Raw genomic sequence first — 23908 nt, forward strand, 5'->3', positions numbered from 1 at the left:
TTTCTCCAAGATTGGCCTAACTGCTTGTCCAAGCTACCTTATAATTTAGAGCATTTGGTGATCTAGTTTTTACCCCTGTAAATCAACATGTGGCTGCCTGGACCCCCCTGCACAGTGTGCTTAGCTTTGCACACTACATAGAGGGCCAGCCTCTTACAGGGCTTCTACACTCACCTCAAAAATAGCCCTTAACAGTAGTATTAAACAGGAGAATTTGAGCACCCTTGCCAATAGACGAACCCAGGATTCCTTGACAGATTAATTCTTGCAGTTCAAGAACACCTTTAAAGTAAATTCAACCAACTCAGACTTTAAAGTTATGGATTAAGTTTAAGGTACAAAATGTTGCCATTGCGTTTGTTTTCTGCCAACTGAGAAGGACACACAGGAGGCTTGGGGCACACCTGTCCGGCATGCACGGCAGTGTTGGAGTCAATGGTACATGTGCTTTATTTCCTGCCCCACATACAGTCGCATCAGTGACAGGTGGATTGTTCCCATTTGCAGGAATTTGGGAATTGGTCAGCATAGGGAAGTCTACAGAATACTTTTAATGTGACGAAGAAGGTTAAAGTGCCTCTCGACGAACGTGCCCTCTGGACAGTGGGACAGAGCCAATGCGCAGCGTAGAGAACATGCAAATATTGCCATATGCATTTGGCCAACCAACTCAAGAATGGCCCGCCCCTGTATTATGAATTATACTAGCCTTACTTGCATCATATAAACTGTATGTTGTGTTTAGTGGAGGTTGGATGGTCTTGCACTTAGCTCTCAGTGCAGATACTCTTATGTCACTTCATTTTTGTTAACTAATAAGTTTTTACTGTTTGTACTCATAGTTAGCTATGTTTTAACTGAATATGATCTTATTTGCTGTTTTTTGATCTTTTATGACAATTTACCAAAATAAAGAGTATTGACTGACTTATTTTCTGAAAGAAAAAGTTGTAACTTCTCATTTAACAGAGAGGGAGATGTATGGGGTTATTTACAATTAATGGCACATCACTGCACTAAGGCAGCAACACATCAAAATTACTTGTGGTGTGGCAAGTCAGATACAACACCATGGATGCGTCATATTTACAATATGGCTCAACATGGCGTAAGGGCCCAAGGATGCACCAGACATTATGATGCATCAGTGGGAAAGAATGCTGCAAAGCATCAAGGCCAAAAGTGGTGCATTGCTGAATTTGGGCTTAGGACAAGCGCAACTTCAGCGATGCATCAAAAAACATAGGCGATATGTCAGTTCTGACTGATGCAAGTAGCCCAATGCATGGAGATCAATGTATCAGAGTGTGAAATGGTAGAAAGGTCACCTTTTTCTCTTTTACATTGGTCCTGGAGATAATTCTGACAAATATGAAGTATGGCTATGTGTCACATTACGGTGGGCATAGTCTACTTATGTGTACGTAGATACCTAAGTATGTGTGACATATTGAGTAACACTTGAATGTAAGAGGATACGAGTATATGTTGTAATGTAAAGTAGGAATTCATGTGTTACCTACATTATGTATGTACTTACCTGGTGTGCTTTGGTGTATGCTTGGCTGGTCTTGGGGACCCATTCCTATATAGATATGTTACAGTCATGGCCTGTTCATTACTTGTAATGCACAGGGTCACATTGCATTGCTACAGCGGATGTTAATATCTCAGGTGCAATGGTCCCAGGATGGGGACCTATAACATGATTGTTACGTGTGTAGCCCTGCTACTGGTTGAGGGGGTGTGATTGTATAACTTATTACACTGTGTTAAGTGACTTCAGCAGGTCAGATTCCTATTACAAAGCCACTGTGTCATTTCCGATGCCTGGGTTACAGAGACATAGGACTTTTGATGCATTCCAGGCTTAAAAGCGATGCATCGAAAAGATGTGTCACACATTGCCAAACTCTTGAATTCCACTGTGTCAGTTGTGAGTGTGAATTTACGAGAGGACGCCTTTATAAACTGCGTGGCACAGCCAGTTCTAATGCAGGTTTTTTGTATGCAGGCCTACAAATTGGGCTTGATACATCATTTTGTAAATATGGAGCAAAGAATGAGAACTGCTGGAGAGTCAAATAAAATGACACAAACGAGGTGCAAGTTCTTTGTAAATATGCCCCTTAGTGTCTTGCATGATTTGTTCTGGAACCTTTCTGGCTCCCAGCGAACTCCATATTAGTGTGACGTAATCACTAGAATAGAATGTAATAAAAGCTTGTTTTAGAATGTGGGAAGTTCACATGTACATGCAGAGGAATAAAGATGTGTGATTTACAGCTCCATGTGTAGCATACTCATTGGAGGGTACCCAGTCTGGTGAAGACACTACAACCTTAAAATAATATTTTTTGCATTCCAAATTTGAACTTAGGTAAGCAAAAACATTTGGAAATCAGTGCTTGGAATGTTTGGAAATAAACCTTTGCATTGATTTCATTTACTGCATTCTCTCCTCTGTTTCTCCCATTTCTAGTTTAAAGTTATATATTTTATGTGTTGGTACCAAAGAAGATTCTCCTGTTTAGCATTTTGTAACAACCATGTCTCCTGTATTTCAACCACCTCTTTTAAAGAATAGGGAGATGGCTACTTTGGCAATGAGACTTTGAAAGCTGAAGCACACTAGGTTTGGAGCAGGGGTTGGCCATTATCATGCAATTGCTCATGATATGTTCAAAGCTGCTTACGTTGTTGATGTGATGGAAAAATATATTTAAATACAAATGTAGGGCTGTACTTGCGTATACTTCGCAGGGTCTGTTGAATGTTAGAAATAAGCCTTCATAAATCTTTATAAATTATGAATTAGAAAAACTGAAAAGTGCACTTGCACAAGCACCCAGTGAAGCTCTATCGCAGTCTATAATTCATACCTTGCTTGTGGGGAGTTTCAGAAGGATGATCAAATCCCTTTCAGTTATCCTCTGCAATCTGATAGAATCAATTAGTTACAAATAAACCTGATGTATTATTTTACAAGTTTTCAAGTGTTATTACGGAAAAGTGCCTCACAGAACTTTGAATCTGGAGTTCTGTGGGCACAGAACCTAGGAGTCGCAGTTCTATTGGTAATACCTGTGGACGATAAGCCATAACCCTCCTGTGCAAACTTAATATTATGCTACACCATGGTGTGACAAGCTTCAATGAAGAAACAGGATTCTCTACCAACCATTCTCTTCAGTTGTCCATCTTTCTGTGGGCATTCAGTGATTACTACTCTGTATGTGTTTCTGGTATCTGGTCCACCACACCTTATATTCAGCAGGTGTGAAAAGCCTGCTTCCACACAGCCAGTTGCTGAAACATTAAGCTGGACATCCAGATCAGCAAATGCATCATGACACCACCACTATTTATTTTTTAATTTACCATTTCAAACGACAGACAACCATCTTGGAGAGGTTAATAAAAAAAAAGAATAAAATGTGGGTGGAAGTACATTTTAAGGAAGGAGTGGACTGGCAGCGAATTGCATATGCCAGGCACTCAAAAAAATACAGTTTTTTGCAAGGACATGACGCAGAGGAATGGGAGAGCAAAAGTACAGATGATGGGGCTACAACTAATCATTGTTCATCCTTAAGAGCAAAGGAGATTTTTTCTTTGTTTTTAAAAGGTTAAGCTGGACAAGGAGGGGCAGGGCAAGCAACATGCAGGCTGTTGAAAGTAAGGGGGAAACAACACACAGGTAGGGAGCAAGAAAACACATGCACTCCAATGGAGTGGAAGGATACATCTCCTTTTTTAGTTTTAGTTTGGGTAACATTGTCCTTTTTCAGTTTTCAGTGCCACCTTTGAGGCTGCCATCTTGTTGCCTCTGCTCTCTGTTGAGCTATTTAAGCAGACAAAACCATTTGCAAAGTGCAAATTATTGAGAGCAGGAGACCAGGGAGAGGTGCCTGTGCACAGAAAGCAACCTCACAAAGATGGTAGGCTGCCTTGTGTCAGAGCTCTTCTGAGACAGACAAGAGGATTGAGAGCAGAAACTGTTGTTTAGAATGCTAGTGAAGCAGCCAAATGTTGGATATGAACAGGGAACTCCTGAGTGTTACTTCAGAAAAGTCAGTTGTTGTAGAACTCTCTGGCATTACAGTTGGCTAGACATGGTGAAATCTTGAAACATACAAATAGTATTAGAAAAAGTGCTTGGTGGCCTCACTGAACAATAGTTTGCATAACGTTTTGTACATTGTACTGTGAACTCAAAAAGGAACCTATCCTTAACATACCATTGCTATTTTTGGGGGCTAAAGAAAACCTAAGATATATTGAGAGATATAGTGTGAGAGCATTTTGACAAGTAATAAAGTCTCCTTATGCTAAGCTTTACTGGAGTGCAGCATTAAATACAGAGATAAGTGCCCCTGGGGAACATTGTGATCTGGGAAACCCTCCTGCGCTAATCTCAGACACTCATAGTAACAATGGTCATAGAATTCATTGCAAATTCAAGATTGCAGAAGAGAAACATTTTTCTTCCACAGGTAATAATCATGATTTAAGTCACATACCATGCTTAGAGTTGCACATGTAGAGTTATGAGTGGAAAGTTGAAGACATCTGAAATAACAGCTTATAATATTTGGCTCCAGATGTCCCTCCCTGCAGCACCCTCCCTAGTTCCTTTCCCCTCATCTGGCCAATCTGAACCTCTGTTATGTAAAAATGCAGAGTCAGAGCTAACAGAAGGTGGGCTTCTTAGAGGTAGTGCTCCTAGGAACAAGCAAAACAAACAAGATCTGAGAAGGGGGTCCTGGAGCAGACGGCAGCGCACACAGAGGGAAGTTCAGGACACAATTGATGATCCATAGAAGTTCACAGCGCAACAGCAGCAGAACATTGCAGTGCACCTGGGAAGTCTGACCTTCTCACAAACATGGATGCACATCCAGGTATGGAGAATGTGAGGCCAAGGTGCATGCACCTGACCACAGACATATCAGGAAGTGATTTGAATGGGGGAGGGAAGTCCAGTGACAGTGGTGATGTTGGAACAAGTAATGAATAATCCCGGCCCCCTGACATACCTCTGTAAAAAGGTTGTTGTCCAGAGATTTTCATTTTTTTACTTGTGTTTTTGGACACTAGAGAAGTCATTTAACTTGGGGAGACATTGCTGATCCGGGCCGATTTTTTTCTGGACGACATTTTTAAAAATGGCAGATGTGTTGCAGTGATGATGTAATATTTCAGGAACCATGAGACCTATACACTTCATATTGGTGTCAAAACATAGGGTTTGGGGGTCAAGTAGTCTTATAGAGACAGAAAATAACTCCTCAGAGCAACCCTTCCTCAATTTTCCAAAATGACGGCTATAGTAGAGGAAGAAGAGATGTATATAGATGTGTAACAAATAATTTTTTTCCCCTCTTTTTATGTATACACCAAACGATGTTTATGATGTGAATTTAAAAAATAATGTTTATCACTCCTGTTTTAGATATCTTTCTATGGTTCAATTTATTTATTTGTTTCAGCAGTCACTCACGGTACATTTGCGGAATATTGAACAATTGAGAAGAGCATAATGGGAGGGACATCCTTTTGTAGCTCAGGGTTTGCTAGAATATGTACGCGCATGTTTTGTGAGTAGAGGCTTTAGAAATGTTGTAGTTTTTAGCACCACATCAGTATCTTCCCAACCAAATTCACGCAGATCTTTCTCTACATATGCATGATCCAAAACATTTACACATCTACTGAACAAATCGAACAATCTTTTAATGTGTCCATGCACAGTGTATGACGTCGGTGGAAGGTCACTTAGCAGGACTTATGTCTTGAACTCATTGTACCGAAGATCGTCAAATGTGTGACAGTCAGAACTCGTATTCCACACTCCAGCAAGGTATGTTTCTACAACTTCTAAGTCACATTCCTGTTCTCTCGCACAAATCCTTTTAGAAGCTTCACAGGTTCAGCAGTTAAAGCTCTAAACTTTGTTCCACATTTGTTCATAGTGTCATCATCTATTGGAATATGTGCCTTTATAAAAACACTGGACATCTCTGGGTCAAGTTTCTTGCGCAGAATATGAAGTGGGATTAAGTGTCTTTTCTTGCCTGTTCCTTAACGTATCCATAACTTTGACAATCCTTGACTTATGAACATTGCAAGAAATCTAAGTTGCACAATAATTAAGTTCTGTGTCATTTGACAGTACAATGACTTGATTGGAACCATTTCAAACAGCCCACTCTACATGTGGCACAAAACGAAGTTCCGATTCCTCCAATTTGCTGTTACATTCTTGAACAATATGGCCAATACCTTTTGAATATATCTCTGCAGGCACCAACTCCTCATTGACATTCATTTCACTTGCAATAATAGAAAATTCACTGGTCACTGAAGCATCAGCAATGTTTTGGTGAGTTAACATCTCCAAGTTCATCTTGATCGATGTTGATGACCAGAATTTATCAAGTTGCACAGGTATAGGTGTCAAATTTTCGATGCAGACAAGTTCAATTGTTCCAGTTATAGACATTTGTCTGATTCTCTCAGATTCTTTGACAGATAGTTCAAGATAACTGTCAAAGACAATGTGAAGTTCCTGCAAAGTGCTCACTGACTATGATATTTGGCGAACAGTCTGAGCGACCTCTCCAAAGCTTTGCATGGATGAAATCTTGACCATTAGCAACTGTGACACATAGTCCACAACAACAGCGGTTTTCAAAGAGGACACCTTTTTTAATTGAATCTTCAGGTGAAATATTTTTTTTCAAGCTCTTGTACTAGTTTGTTCATCACTGATTTGGTTTCAGCATCTCCATCAAATAATCAATTTATAGGAAGAAGATCATGCAACATAAAGTCCTTTGTTTTGCTACCTCCATCTCTCTATGTGGTTTAAAAGTTGTTTTTGTATAACCTGTTTTGTAGTGGTTGGTTGGATAAAGTTCTTACTATGGCAATTAAAGCATGGATGTTTAGCTTTAGTGATTATGCCAAATAGCTTTTTCTCTTTACAAATCTTTTCTTCTTCAGTTCTGCATATAGTTTTGATCCATGTTCAAGGACATCTAGTAAAAATGCCTTTCTGTCGTTATCCACATATTGTGTGGTCACAAACGTGTGTAATCACACAGGCTCAGTAATTTCAAAGGGGTTTCTTTGCTACTGCATGAAATGTAGAAGGCTATCAACATGTTTATTAAAATGTTCACCTCTCTTTCCCAGAAGATTGTGGTAAGGAACAGTTTCATGATGGTCCATGAATTTTTTCTCTGAAAACATTGCAAATAGAAAAGACTTCATGGTTAACTAGCTGCCATTGAGCAATGTATTCACTTTTACGTGTCTGACCAACAATTCCGTTGGAGCTTTTCTGTGATCTCTGGATTGTCTGTTCCAGTTTTATATCTGGACTTCAATTCACATCCTGCTTGAAACACGTTCAAGTTGGCAAATATGAAAGGCTGCGAGATAGCTATATACACGAGGTATGGGAGCTTCCCTTTTCGTACAAATGTTCAGTGGCATGAAAAAAGTATTTCTTAGCCACAGTGAATGTGAGACTTCTGTAAACCATTTGATGGTTTGTAAGTAGCTGTCCTTGCACAGAGTGTGTAACACTTTGGCAGTGAACTTAGCTTGCTGTGTAAAGGGAGTTCCAGTCCCCTTGATTAGACCTGCATTCCAGGTGCTCTTGAATGGGAGCTATGTGCTCCTTAACAGTGAGAGCTGTTGTGGAATGCGAGCCGGAATAGCCTATTTGTTTCAGTCTCTGTGAACCCTATGGGAGGAAAAATGTGGTTTTAGGACCTCATCCACCAGTTCAACTGTAGAGCAATCTGGAAGGTTATGACTATGTATTAGCAAGCAAAAGACAATGACAGACCCAATCCAAAGGAGGAACATGGCCCTTTTGGCAGATTCATCCTCCTTCCTCCTATTTTTTCTGACCTCTCGCTGTTGGCTCTAGGACCATGAGCACTTTATCATTGCTGATCAGTGCTAAAGTGCAGGTGTTCTCCTTTCTAAAGTTCGTATGATTGGCTTATACCTAATTGGCATATTTAATTTACCTGTAAGTCCCTTGTACAGTGGTATCTCTATAGCCAGGGTCGGTAAATTAAATGCTCCTAGTGAGCCTGAAGCGCTGCCTGTGCCACCCACTGAAGTAGCCTTTCAAACCTGTCTCAGGCCTGCTAGCACAGGGCCTGCATGTGCAGTTTTCTGACACAGGGACCTGGCATCAAAATGTACTTGCCAGGACCAGAACTCCCAATTTACTACATGTAAGTCACCCCTAAGGTAAGCCCTAGCTATCCCTATGGCAGGACAGGTGCCTAGTAGCGTCGCCTGTCCTGGTAGTGACAAACAGCCTACTTGGTTTCTCACTGCTGTGAGTGCTGCCTTCTCATAGAATTGCTTTGGAAATACCCTGCCTTATGTCTAGGGGGGAATTGTCTGATTTATGAGTGGTAGAGTAGGCATGTTTGGTATGGTTGTAATGGTAGTGAGAAATGCTTCTTCCTTGTGTAAGTGGATTTTTTATTTCTATTACAGAAATACCCCTTCTAGAAAGTGAGCATTTCTCTGTGCTTATGACTCAGGTGTTTTGCAGCTTGACCCCAATCCATGTCCGGTCTGAGAGACAGTTGGGCTTTGTGCATACTTTTCAGACAACATGTACACAAGGAGGGTAGAGGTGTCACAGAGGTGCACCTACATTTTGAATAGTTTTCCTGGGCTGAGAGAAGGGAGAGACGGGCACACCTGCAGTTATAAAGGCTGTGACCTAGCCTCACACAAAAGGGTTGTTTATCCCCAACTGATGTTTGGAGGCTGTGCTGGAGGAGAGAGGGGGCACTCCCAGAACCAGTTGTAACTGGTTGCAAAATTCTCTCCCCTTCTTTGTTAAACACTTGCAAAACTAAGTATAAGTAAAGGGAGTTTTCCCCAAAATAGAAAGACATTTTGGAAACAAGATGCAGGATGTTGCTGGAGGGAATCACCAGGAACCGCCTTGGACTACGCTGCTGTGCTGACCTGTGACCTGCCTCGTCACTTGGAGGAACTGCCATGTGTCTGCATCCACCTTGTGCTGGCTTGCTGCTGGGCCCTGCAGCACTGTGCTTCATTGTACTTTGTCCCTCAGGGACAGAGTGCTGTGGGTCCTGACACCTGCAACTGTTGGAAGCGCAGGAGGAGCGTTTTTTACTGATGGTAATGCCTTAAGAAGTGTTGCCTGGGGGATCTGGTGAGTGCCCCACTGTACTTGTTAAAAGCGCCTGGAGAGTGCTTTTGTTTGAGCAAATATCACGCCTTGAGAGTGCGTCGCCACCAAAATCACCGCCGCGACCCGTGCAGTTGAGGATCTCTGCGTGCGTCGAAAGCGATTTTCAGGAAGTGCCCCCGAGGCACCACTAAAAGTGAGGAAACTACTGTGCCCCTGGGGCGGAGCATGCTCCGAGGAGCACCCCCAGGGCACAAGCAGGCACCCACTCTGGTGCCTGCCCTCTGCTGCGGCCAGGCGGGCTCTTTGCCTTGCCTAGAGGAGACAGCCAGGGAAGGAAGCCTCATAGGAGGCTCCCCGCCCCACTGGGCCTCTGTTGCTGTTTTGAGGATGGGTGGGGGGAAGGAAGCCTCATCGGAGGCTCCCCCCTGCCCCACCAGAGCCCTGATTGCATCTCCCTTGAGTCCGCGGGCGAGGCGGAAGTCTCCCCAGAGGCCCCCCACACCGCAAGGTCTCTGTTTTTCCCTCAATTGCTGTGTTGGCTTTGCCCCCTCCCTCTGTAGGGCCAGTTGTGGCCCAGGGAGGGGTGCCCCAGAGCTTGCAGGCCCCAGGAGTCACCCTATATAAAAGCAGTAGGGTGTGTGTGTTGCCCCCCAAATTACCGCCAGGACCCCATTTGGTGCAGTGGAGCGCCGGGGGCCCCCTTGTTTTCTGTATAGGCACTATAGGTGCATGAAAAGATTACTGTGAAAAAGGACATATGGACATATGATTTCAAATGTTCCTAGTATGGACATTTTAGATTAATATGTTTTCCTGGTTCTCTGATGATGTGCCATATATGTTGGCTAATGTTTCTTTTATGGGCATTCTAGGCTGATAAGTTTTCATGACTTGCCATATGTCTTATAAAGTTCCTGATATGGGCATTTATGATATTTCTATGACAAGTGCATTTCCTTAGTAATGTGATTCCTGATTACTGCTTATGTTGCAGAGTAATAAGTAACCTGTGTGTTATATGTGACTACTGCTGGTTTCTGCAGGGTAACTATTGTGTAACATTCTGACAACTGCTTGAGTAGCAGAGCATTACTGACATGTTGTGTTTGGACTATTTATGTTGTGAACAATACAATTTATTTTCATATAACTCGGTGTTGTGTTTCCTTTGTGGTTGGGATAGTGCGTCATGTGTGTTGTGTGTGTTGTGCAAACGCTTTACACATTGCCTCTGGGATAGGTCTGACTGCTCGTGCCAGGCTACCAGGGGGGTGAGCAGGGGTTATCTTGGAACATGTAACTCTCTTGCCCTGACTAGAGTGGGTAGGTTCTGCCTGGCTCAGGTGCATGCCTGAGCCAACCACAAACCCCATTTCTAATGGTAATTTTGAGCCGAATTAACAGCTTATGCACTCTTGATAGTTGTGTTGCAGAAGAAACAGATGAGTCAGTGAAAGTGTCATTGACGTCCATAAAATATCCAGAAGCAGTTAGTGCAAAAACTTGAGCTGTGTTTGGAAGGGGAGAGCTGGCAGAAGTCTCCCTCTGTGGTTCATAGTAGAGTATACCATCCGTTTGTGTTGAATTTAAGTAAAATCGCTCAACGTTGTTGACATTACTTGTCGCAGAAGTTAATGGTACCAATGAAAGTTCATTTTCCACTTTCCCCAAGCTCAGAGAGGTGTCAGCGCTGCTACTTAAAATCTGTAAAGGAACATCCTGGTCTGTAGTGAGAGGGATTCAGGTACTACCCAGGAGTCCTCTAGGTCTGCTGTGCAAGATCAGCCAAATGGTGCAGCTTGACATTGTCGATGGAGACAAAGTGATATTCTTTAGAACCAGGCAGCGGTGGTAGCATGGCAGTTCTGGTACCACATATTCCCAGGACTGGTGCAGGATAGGAAGGACTGAACTCCTTTTTCACAGTAATCTTTTCACGCACTAGATTCCCAACTTTAGGAATCCAGCCAGTAGGTGTTATTGGTGTATCCCCTATTCCTAAAGAGGAGGCACTGGCAGATGCATTATCATCATGACACTGTTGTAAGTCCTGCTAGACAGTGACACGTTCATTTATGTCAAGAAGTGTATCTGCCGCCTCTGTGCCAGGACTATCAAGATCTGGAACATAGATTTGTGTTCCGAACATGCACTCATATAAGGAACGCCCAGCAGGAACCTTCTGGGCCGATTATTAAGTGCTCTGTGGACTCCATACAGTTGATTAAGCCAACTATCAATCAATCAATCAATTTTTGTAAAGCGTGGCTACTCACCCATGAGGTTCTCAAGGTGCGGGGAGAGGGGAGGGGCCTCATCCGAACAGTCACATCTTGAGGTTCCTCCTGAAGATGGGGAGCAATGAGCTTTGTCTGAGGTGCAGAGGGAGGTTGTTCCAGCTCTTTGCTGTGGTGTAGGTGAAGGATCGCCCTCCGGCTGTGGTTTTATGAATGCAAGGGATAGTGGCCAAGGCCAGCTGGGCAGGGCGGAGGGATCTGGCGTGGCGTGGAAGGAGATGGGGTGGTTCAGGTACACTGGTCCCAAGTTGTGTATGGCCTTGCACTTGTGGGTGAGTAGCTTGATCTACGACTTGTACTACGACCCATGCCTAATACTCTAGCTGTTAAGGAGTGCTTTAAATCCTGGTTTATTTGCTCCACTACACTATTTCCCTCAGGATGAAATGGAGACAAATAATACAGTTGGACCCTTAATAAAGCCATGGCATCCCTGAAAGCCCTTGAGCAGAAGCAGGGCCCTGGTCCGAGTGGAAAGCCACAACTGCATATGTGCTGAATAAGACTTGCTAATCTTTAATAACAGTTCGAGCGTCAGCTGAGAGTTGTGGCCAAACCCATAGAAATCTGGAGCATGAATCAACAGGAACTGAGATGTATTTGTGTGCACTACCAGCTGTCAGGGGACCACAATGGTCCAAGTACACACATTGTAAAGGTTTGTTGGAAATTAAGAGGGGTGTCTGTGGTGGGCGGTTGATGGTGGACTCTTTTATTTGCTGACAGATGTCACAACAAAGGACATACTGCTTATTTTGTTAATATAGACCTGGCCACCAGTAACATGCTTGTAACAATCATATTGTAACTGCCACACCAGCATTAGCAGACCCCCTCATACGCTGCTTTGATCAACTCTGGTCTCTGTACTTGGTTAGGGATCATACAATCACCCACCCCTGGTATTGTTACTAGGGCAGTATTGAGGCTTGATTTGTGGTAGGAGTATTCTGCAGGATATGCCTTTGGCATGGGCTTGCCATTAGCCAGAGCTTTCACAGCAGCTAGTGTTTCATCATCCAATTTCGTTTGAGAACGAGTTACTGCAGCAGCAGAAGCCATAGCTCCTGCTGACTTGACTGCTTCATCAGCCAAGGTATTGCCAGCAACGTGCATTCCAACACGCTGATGTCCCAGTGTATGTACAACTTGGACATTGGGTAGCGTTTCCTTCAGATTCGCTACTTTTCCCCACAGGAGTCTTTGTTTGATGGTGTTACCTTTTGAATCTCGGAACTCATTCTTGTGCCAGTAATGCAGATATTCATTGAAGGGCTGGAAACAATAATACAAATCACAGACGATTAGTGTTAACTGTTCTGGATCTGTATGTTCCAGTGCCATCAACAGAGAGTCCCCTAAGGTCTGTGTGTAAGTGTGTTGTTGATGGAATTTACCATCTTTCATGTAGCCACTCACGACCACGCAAGCGGCAGAGTATTGGTGTTTGGTGCCTGCTGCAGGTTGTGCTGAGCCATCAGTGTACATAATTATTTGGTATTGTTCAATAGAACATGTAGTTGCTGGAACAAGGTATTCAAGTTCATATTGCGAAAATTTGTGCGTTTGTTTTTTTGGGGTCAAAAATATTGTCAACATCAGTGGCCATCAGAGACTTTTCCCATTGAATCTGGCATGGATGTAGTACTTTAGCATTAGGAACATTGGCTTTGGTGACAGTCTCAAGGGCCGGGATTGGAGATACGACAAACATGTGTTTCCCCTGAGCCAGAGGTCTATTTTTAATGCCAGCGATCTGAACAGCAGTGCGACTTTTCTCTGTGGAAGCATAACGTTGTTCGGCTGTAGAATATAAATGTGATTTGTATGCTATTGGAATGGTCTCACCCTCATTGAATGTTACATAGGTGAACCAATGGCACCAGCAATTACTCTGTTTTGTTGTCCCATGTGTGTAAATGTTCAGCTGCAAGCATGTCTTGTTGCAATGCTCTGAGAATGCATGTGCGTTCGACTGTCCAGTATTTACTTGAAAAGTCTGGACGTATGAGGTCAAATAATAGTTTAATGCATTGGGCATAATCTGGAATGTATGTTCTACCAAAGTTTGAAAAGCTCAACAAAGACTGGAGCTTTTTGATAGTATTTGGAGGTTGTAGTTGTGAGCATTTTTCTAAAAATTAGGGCACCAGGCTCTCGCCTTCATCTGATAATAATATCCAAAAAACAGGACACTAAGGAAGGCTACTTTTGTTTTTTTTTAAATTTAGTTTGTAGCCTAATTCGGCAAATCCCACAACAATGTAGGCAACCCGTCTTACATGTTGTATGAGGTCATCATCTGTAAGGTAGATATCATCTCATAGGACAAAGCCTCGGGGTCAATGTCATGTAAAGTAGAAGTAACAGGAACTGAAAACAGTCCTGGACTGTTCTTGTACCTTGTGGGAGATGGCAAAACATTTTTTGGTAGCCTAAAGCACTGAAACTTGTTAAGTCCCTACTTTCAGGTGCTATGTTTTGCAAGAAAAATCAGTTGGAAGTATCCAAGGTTGTTTTGTACTTTTTGCGCACTATATTGTTTATAAGTGCTGTGCTATGTGCGTTTTGTATAGCAAATGTGCGTACATGATTGTTTAAATGTCTGTAGTCTAAGACAATTCTATATGAATAGTCCAGTTTAGCTACGAAGAACAATGGATTGTTCATTGGTGAGACACAAGGTTTGATTACTCCCTGGAACTCTAACTGTGTGAAGATTTCCATCACAGGTGCTTTAGCTTCATGCTTTATTGGATATTGAGGTTGAGGTTGGGATCTAATTGGTATTACATGATAGGGTGAATGTTTATCCCACCCTACGTGGTTGCGATATAACGTGTATAACTGTGCCAATGCCCAATCAATGGCGTAAACCTCCCTGGGCTGTCTGGGAAAAAAGGGAGAGAATGAGGCTTCAAGTACCTCTTCCCCATAAGGGAGATTACAGACAAATTCTGGTGGTCAATCCTTTTGGTCAGCAAAATACCATAAATGGTAACGACGCAATCCCAAAAGATGGAATCTATTATGCACTCAATGTCTCCTTCTAAATGTATAGTTACTTTATACACCCTATCGGGTGTAGAGATGTGTGTATCAGTAGGCTCAACTTGTAAGAAGTCATCAGTTGTTTTCACCTCCAGATGCTCTTGAAGATTACAGCGAACTATTGTGACCTCTGCCGCGCTGTCTAGCAGTACCAATGCCCACTTCCTATTCTTCAGTAAAGCTTTCTTCATGAATGGCAAGTCGTATAGCAATTGCTTCCACTTTTTTCTTTTTGAATTGAGGTTTTTGTTGGGGAAGTTTCTCTTCATTCTTTACAGAAACTTCAGACGAGCATTATGAGTCCTTTCTCGCCCACCTCCCTCAATGCGTTTATCCGTTGAATCCTTAAAAGAATGAGATTGGCGTGTATCATTATATTGATATTGATATCTGTCAGGCATTGTTATATTATCTCTATTTCTAAGATTATAGGGATTTTGAGGGGTCTCCGAATGCAGAAATTCTCTCGTTTCTTTTTTAGGTGTTTGTTTTTGCTCATCCCAACGTTTTTTAGAACCTTCAGGTGCTTGCTTGGTAGAATCTTTATTAGATTTCCCTGTAATTGTGGTTTAATAGGTCTGGCCCTCAGACTATCTCGACCAATGCTAGAGTAGATCTCAGCGATAATCTTGGGCAGTTTACGTTCTTGATCCTGTACAGGAACGTCCCAGAGTTGCATATGCACTGCTAGTAAAACAGCTTCCCCTTTAAGTTTTTTTTTATATAACCAACTTTCATTGGGTATTTTAACAACAATGTCACATACAGAAAGACATGCCCCAGGTTCTCTCTTACACATTCTACTTCAGATATACAAACAAACAGATCCATAACAAACCTCAAGTAAGTACTTATTACAGTCAAACAAGTCCCAGCCATCTATGCCATATCTTATGGTACGTGCCCTCACAGCCCATTGCCTGATAAATGGGTCTATCCATTTGGGCACACCTGTCCATTCTCCTCTTTCACAGTTGCACCGATGGGGGAGTCTTAGAGGACCAGAGTCTAGCTATGTCTCTCTTTGAAATTAATACAGCTGTACCCAGCAGTGTTCGGAGTGCTCGGTCTAACAGTGTGGAGAGTTCATTTAGGATTTGTGCTCAGTACTGTTGGATCAGATGCCAGGACCACACCACATGGAAGAAGTCCGCTGGTGAGTATGCATACCGGTTACAGCAAGGGTCCAGTCTGATCCTGGCCCGGAAAAGCCTAGCCGGGGTCAGGTAGGCACAGTGCAGGTAGTACGTCTGCACCATGTGCAGTCTAGTCAAATTGTTAGGACTCGCGGCGCCATCAGGGCATTCCACCAGTCATCGTAGTCTAGAGAACTGATTCAGGATTCCCAGCGAGCCATCAGGAGTTGAAGGAACGATGAGGTATTTAACACAAGTGTGCATTAGATTCGAGAAATTCCACCAGCTCCCAGGGCCCCCATCATCACGTTGGCCTTAAAAGGGCTAAATTCCAGTAGGGGGATACCATCATCAATGTGTTCTCAACACGTGCCGGAGCTGCAGGATTTTTTTTTTTAAACTGTGTCGCTGCCAGGGCACATGTTTCTTGAAGTCGCTGAAAGGACATCATGTGCGTGTTTTGCCAGATATCTCATACCGTTGTTATACCTATGCTGTCCCATTTCAAAAACCCTTCTAAACTGGCAACCTCCTGTAACCATTGTCCGTGCCATGGGGGGGTAAGTTGTGTGATTCAGCCCCATCACCCCGTCAGTTTTTGGGTGACCCTCCAACCATAGAAGACCTGGCAAGCGATCTCAGGGATAGTCGTAGGGATTGGGCCTCCACATAGCATATTCATGAGGCATGGGGACCCCATTGTGGATTACTCAAGATGATGAGCAGTCAGGCAGCTAAATAGTACCAGTAAAGGTTGGCCATAGCTAGGCCATCAATATGGCAATTTCCCATGATAAGCGCTGCTGGCCTTCTTGCCACACAAAGGAGCGAGCCATGGTATTCATCTGTCGGAACCATTGGCGAGGGAGCCAGAGGGGAATGTTTTGGAAAATATGGAGGAATCATTGTAAAATGAGAGTTTTGTAGATGACAAAGCGACCCATCAGATTGAGTGCCCTAACTCCGCCTTCACTTTTCGGGTAAGAGGGGTGAGGATAAGGGCCCATGTTAAATTCGGTTTGAGCCCCACTTTTAAGCCCAAATACGTGAAACTTAGGTGGCGGATGGGGATGATCTGCTGCCAATCAATTTGGTCACGAGACTCAAATAGCGGGACCAGGAGGGAGCACCTGAAGTTCACCTTAAGGCCCGAGGCCTCCCCAAATATGTGCAACAACTGAAGGCATCGGGCATATAGTGCAATGCGGTCCTCTCCTCCCACCCCCATCGCCACCTTTCAATGAAGGAGTCTCTACAGATCATCTGTGCAAGCGGCTCAATGGCTAGGGGACAGAGGACAACCCTGCCTTCCCTATCAATGTGGAACACCTCGGAAAGTCTCCCCTTCACCGAGACACAGGCAGTAGGCGCCCGGTATAAGAGGTGGACCATGTGTCGAAAGGGGCCTCCCAATCCCATCCTGCGAAGGACACCATCAAGGTAACCCCAATCTACTGTGTCAAACGCCTTCTCTAAATCAATAAGGAGGAGGGCCAGTGGGGAGCAGAGCTCGTGTCTGTATTCCAGGGCCACACGAAGCCTCTGTAAACAGTGCCTAATGCTGCAGGTGGGCATGAAGCCACATTGAGCAGGATGGATCAAGTGTCATAGGGTTGTCTTTAGGCGGGTGGCCGATATGTGATCGAAGATCTTAATTTTGCTGTTTATAAGTGATCTTAGTCGATAATCTGCACATGATATAGAGGGGGACAGAGACTTGGGCAGCACCACTATTGTGGCCTAGTCCATGTCTGGGGGGAAGACCCCTCTCTCCAATGGCTCTGTATAAGGCCATGCAGATGCAGCAGCAAAAGGTCCCAGAATTTTGTATAATAGGGTACCCGTACAGGCCTGGGGTCTTCCCGGATCTCAGGCTTGTGATAGTCTCCCCTATTTCCTCTAGCGTTGTGGGATTGTCAAGATTCCCACTGACTGAAGCCGTGAGGATCAGCATGTCTACCTCTTATAAGAGCAGCAACCGTGGGTCTGGGCACTGCCGTGTAGAGGGCGGAATAATACTGTGCAAACCTATTCACTGTGTCCTGCTGGGCCATACATATAGACCCCGATCATCTAATATTTCCGGGATCACGCACCCCATCCACAGTCTAGTCGCTAGCCAGTAGAGAAGTTTACTGTTTTTGCCCCCACAGCCATAGATCTTGGCCTGGGAGGCCCGCCAAATCTGCTTTGTCTCTTCCAAGGAGTGAGTTCTGATTTCTCGATGAGCCCACCCGGATTCCTCCCCCCCGGTCCTAATCAGCTCATGCTCAGGGACACGACCTGGGCCCCTCTCTCTCTCTCTCTCTCTCTCTCTCCTGCCATTTCAGTAGGCCTTTGGCATGGCCACGAATTGCGGCCTTGCCCGGGGACCAAAGTGTGATTGGACCAAGCCCTCATTGTCTTGGAAGTAATTAATTATCTCATTACGGAGATCACTGCAATATGTCTCATCTTGGAAGAACCATGCGTTGATCCGCCATAGGGGCCTTAGACCAAGGTCAGAGTGGCCAATGGTCAGAGAGGCAGGAGCATGATCAGAGAGACCACGGGCTAGTATCTGGGCTTGAGTGACCATTGACAGATTTGGCACCGGGGCAAGAATCAGGTCAATATGGGCCTAAGTGTGATGCGCTGCTGAGGTAGGAGTGTACTGCCAGTGGTTAGGGTGCCAAGTCCGCCATTCATCACAGAGACCAGTGCTGGTCATCCACCTGACAAGGGACAAGGAACATCTCCTGCGTACATCAGATATAGGGCCTGTGATGTCTAGGGATGGGTCTAAGACTGCATTCATATCCTTGCGGGGGAAAGTGAGGCCCACAGGAATTTGAGTCAGTAGTGTGGTTAGGGTGTGGAAAAATGTATCTAGTTCTGTTGGAGGGGCATATACACTGAATAAAATAATGTTGTGACCATCTACCCTGCACGCCAGTGCCACAAACCTTCCCTGTGGGTGTGACCATTTCTGTTGCAGTACCAGGGGATAGTTGCGGTGTAGGAGTATCTGTCAGAGTCACCAGCTTCTTGGGGTCTGTGCACGTTCCCAACATGTCCACCACAAGACAGCTCCAATACTCTGATTAGAATGTCACAGAGTCTAAGAGAGTCCAAGTGGGGAAAAGGGTATTAGGTAGGGAACAGCTGGGAAGGAGACCTGTAGGAAGCAAAAGGTTAAAATACATAATATCAAGATTATATCATCTTAATCATTACTAGGCTATGATTCTAAGCATTGTCATACTGGAAACATGAATAACTTAAGCATGGACTTAAATAGCTAGGCCCCAAGATGTCTGGGTACCTGTGAGAGAATCAATGAAGATTAATACAATACAATTAACCACTCAATGAAATATTACACATGGATTAGAAACATCAGAACCTTCTAGAATTACACTTTCAAATTCAAGCATAGTCATTTGCATGAGGACCAGGAAATAACCTGAATGATTTCTATAACACCATATGAACTGTTCTTGAGGAACTTACAATGCACACACAATATAACATCTAGAATTCTAACACTTTAGTTTTCTTAAAATGCCGGAACATGAATTGCGCACATTGCAGATTTCCCCCAAAGTTTGTAAATGCCATGAAATGATTGTGCACAAGGAATAACATTAATTAGACACGAGAAATGAATCGCGCGTCTTGCCGATTCGAAGTCCACCAAGTAAAATGCCATGAAGTGGTAGCGCACAATGAACATCGTGATTTAAGCACAAGAAATGAATCTCGCGTCTTACTGATTCGAATACCACCGAGTGAATGTCATGAAATGAAAGCGCACGATGAGCAACATGATTTTAGCACAAGAAATGAATTGCGTGTTCTGCCGATTCGAATGTCACCACGTAAATGCCATGAAATGGAAACACACAATGAATATCATGAATTAAACACAAGAGATGAATCGTGCGTCTTGCCAATTCGAAAGCCACCATGTGAATGCAAAGAAATGGTAGCGCACACTGAATATTTGCACATGAGTAAAGAATCGCGCGTCTTGCCGATTCGAGTGTCAGCATGTAAATGCCATAAAACATCAAGTGCACATTCACACGCACAAGAGCTGAATTGTTTTATAATGCTAATTAGGCCCAAGAACTCGAAAACCTTCGAGAACGGGATCGGGGGGCCCAGTCTGACCTCCGTCTTACCGCCCTGATCAAGAATCACCGACAAAGTGAAAGGGCAAGGCCTGGAGGATCAAAGTAGGCCCCGGGAACAGGAGCTCAGGAAGTTGCTGCTGCTCTGCACCAGGACCTCTGAATAGTGAGCACGTGGAGCTGGGCTGGCTCCCTTATATAGAGTCTTGGCCCAGTCCACAAACCACACCCAGGCAGGCTGCAGGTAAAGCTTCTAGAAGGCCCTGGAAAGGGACCACACCCTGACACACTCTGAAAGCCTGCAGCAGTACATTGCAAATGAACAGTACTTAAAAGCACCTTGAACATAAGTCTTCAGGATTAAATTCTGCAATGAAAAAGGTTAAACAACAGCATATCAACACAATGCATAAATCACGTTATCTGGAAAGTGCTGGTTTTTTGCATTCTAGTCGCCCGTAGAGCATGCACTGCCGTGATGTTGATAGTACTCCCCTCTCCCAGACGCGCACTAGGGCCTGGTTTGTCTGGACTGAGACGATAAATACGCCTCACAAGTACTGGAGCATGAATATCAGATGCGGAAACACATGAGTTACTTTCAGGGCCATAACCTTTCCATGAGATTAAGTATCATAGATTACGCCTTCTCAGTTTGGAATCCAACACCTTCTTGACTTCGTATTCTACTTCCCCCTGTACTATAACTGGAGCTGGATGAGGGCAGGCCTCCTGGACTGCCTTTTTCAAGAGGGAAGTGTGGAACACTGGATGAAACTGTAATGATCTTGGCAATTGCAGTTTATAGGTCACAGGATTGATTTGCTGAAGGACAGTATAAGGACCGATGAATTTAGGGTTGAACATGTGCTTCTTCTTGAAGTCTGTATGTTTTGTAGAAAGCCACACTTTATCACCTGGTTGATACTGCGGTCCCTCACAATGTTTCTTGTCATAATGCTTTTTGTATTTTTGTTTGGCCTTTTCTAAATGCTGTTGAATCAATTTCTGGGTTTGATGAAGATGTTGAATGGTTTCTGACACAGCTGGTGTAAGAGAACTTTCTTGAAGGATCGTAATAGGCAAGGCGTCAGGATGATAGCCAAACAAGCCAAAAAAGTGTGTAACGCCAGTAGAAGTGTGAAATGAGCTATTGTAGGCTAACTCAGCTAACCAGAGCATTGATGTCCAAGAATGAAGTGCTTTTTCAGCATAAGCATGCAGGTATTGCTTCAAAGTCTGATTTAGTCTCTCAGTTTGACCTTCTGTTTGAGGATGATGGCTAGTAGATAGTGTGGATGTCACTTGAAGCGTATTGCACCATGTCTTCTAGAAATTGGAGGCAAATTGCGACCCTCGATCGGAGAGGATCATTTTCAGCAGTCCATGATAACAAACCACTCTATTCAGTAAAATAGTTGCCAGTTCACTGGAAGTGGGCAATTTCTTACAGGCAATTAAATATCCATATTTCTTGAGACTATCTACCACCACCAGGATTACTGAATGTTGTTGAACCACTGGCAGACCTGTAATAAAGTCTAAAGAAATGTGCTCCCAAGGACGACTTGGAGTAGGGAGTGGATGCAACAACCCTTTCAGTTTTGAATGACTTGTTTTAATGCGAGCACAGACTTCGCAGTTTGTTACCATTGCTTTTACATCTTTTGTCAGGGTAGGCCACCAAAAATAGCATTGGATTAACTCAAGAGTTTTAGGAGTACCTGGATGACCTGCCGTAGGTATAACATGCAACCAATGAAATACTATCTTGCGAAGTTAGTGGGCATGAACAAACGATCGTCATGAAAAGGTAATCCTTCCTTGATTGACCTTTTGGGATCTGCTTGGGCCCATGACTGCCATTTCTCAATAGTGAAAGAATTACGAAAGTCTTCAAAGAAGTCTTCAGTTTTTATGATACATAGGACCTTGTCTGGAGCAGTGATAGCTCTGGAGGTTTGAACTGCAGGCAACGTGGTAGACTCTTGGCGGGACAAGGCGTCAGCTTTGCGATTGTCTTTACCAGGTCAAAAAGTTACCACAAAATCAAATTCGGCAAAAAACAGCATCCAGCGTAATTGCTGAGGAGTCAAAAGTCTGGTGGAACTCATGAACTGGAGATTACGATGATCAGTATATACTGTGACAGTGTATTTGGCACCCAACAAATGATGTCTCCATTCGTTAAAGGCGTCACAAATCGCCAGAAGCTCTTTTTCAGCAATTACATAGTTCTGTTCGGCTTTGTTCAGTTTCCGAGTCATGTAAGCTACAGGATGGAGTTGGCCAGTGTCTTTGTTTCGTTGTGACAAGACTGCATCTATTGTCACATCGGAAGCATCAGCTTCCACTATGAAGGGACGATCCGCATCTGGGTGAGTCAGGACCGGGGCAGTGGAAAATGCTTCCTTCAAAGTTGAAAAGGCTTGGTCCACTTCTGGGGACCATACAAATTTTTCTTTCTTTCTTAATAGCTTAGTGATTGGGGCCACTGTCTGGGAGAAGTGATTTATGAACCTCCGGTAAAATTTTGCAAATCCCAGGAAAAATTGTACATCACGAACAGTCTTTGGGGTGGGCCAATCAAATACGGCTTTTACTTTCTTTTCTGCCATCACCATACCTTGAGGGGTAAGAATAACCCCTAAAAACTCAACTGTGGTAACATGAAACTCACACTTGGTTAGTTTGCAGTATAAATGGTGCTTTCGAAGGGCTGCAGAAATTTTCTTGACATATTGTACATGTTCATTTTCATTGTCAGAGTAGATCAAAATGTCACTGATGTAGACTATGGCAAATATGTCGAGATACTCTCGAAGAACGTCATTCAAGAAAAATTGAAATGGCGCTAGAGCATTACACAGACCAAAAGGCTTGACGGTGTATTCAAAGAGGTCATATCTTGTCTTCAACGCTGTTTTCCATTCGTCGCCCTCTCTCATTCTGACCGAGTGATAACCACCTCGGAGATCAAGTTTCGTGTAGATTTTAGCTTTCTTTACTTGTTCCAGCAAGACCGGGATTAGGGGCCAGGGATATTTATTCTTGATGGTGACTTTGTTCAAACCCCGTAAATCAATCCAAGATTGAAGATCTCCATTCGCTTTTTGGAACAAAAAACAAAGGAGAGGCTGCAGGGGACTTAGAAGGGCGGATTAAACCATGCTCCAAGAAATGATCTAGATACTTTCGTAAATGTTTATTTTCATGTTCTGACAGGGCGTGTACACGACAGTTGGGGAGTATCGCACCTGTGATTAGATCAATTTGACAGTCATAAGGTCTGTGAGGAGGCAAGTTTTCTGCTTCTCTCTCATCGAATACATCTTCATAGGATGAATACCTTTTGGGCAATTTAACTTCTTTCTCCGCGGCAGTGGCTATGTAAGAGTTGCAAACTTTTGGTACTTGAGATTTTTGGAGGCATTGTTCTTTACATAGCGCTGATGAGAACACGACCTTTATTTCTGCCCAATTAATCTCTGGATAGTGTTGAGTTAACCAGAGTAAGCCAAAGATAATTCCATACTGGGGAGCATGGATTACGTCAAGGATGAGTTTCTCTTTATGTTTTTTTCTTTGGTTCTTACCCTCACAGATCACCGACAAGGGGACAGTCTGAAGAGTTAGCGGACCTCCAGTCAAGAGTTTTCCATCTACTGCCTGTATGATTTCTGGAGTCTTCTTCTCAATACATGGGATCCCCCATGCGCAAACCAATTGGGCATCAACAAAGTTCCCGGTAGCCCCAGAATCTACTAGAGCCTTCTTGAAATAGGTCTTTTTCTTTACTTGAACTTTTATGCCCAGCTTGAGATGTCTAGATTGTGAAGGGTCCACGGTGACACCCAAGAGCAACCCTTCTTTACATCTTGGGTGTTTTAGTTTTCCGACTCGACTTGTGCATTGGCTGCAACTTTCTGGACAGGACCTCGTTTGTTCTTTGGTTTGATTGGACATTCTTTGGCAAAATGACCCTTGCTCCCACAGTAAAGACATTGTCCATTCTTTCTACGTAGGTCCTTTTCGTCTTTGGTCGGTGGTCTCCTGATTGTTCCAATTTCCATAGGTTCTGGCGTCCTTTCTTTCTGAGTTCTT

The sequence above is a fragment of the Pleurodeles waltl genome, chromosome 8, assembly GCF_031143425.1.
Source record: "Pleurodeles waltl isolate 20211129_DDA chromosome 8, aPleWal1.hap1.20221129, whole genome shotgun sequence".
Taxonomy (NCBI): Eukaryota; Metazoa; Chordata; class Amphibia; order Caudata; family Salamandridae; genus Pleurodeles; species Pleurodeles waltl.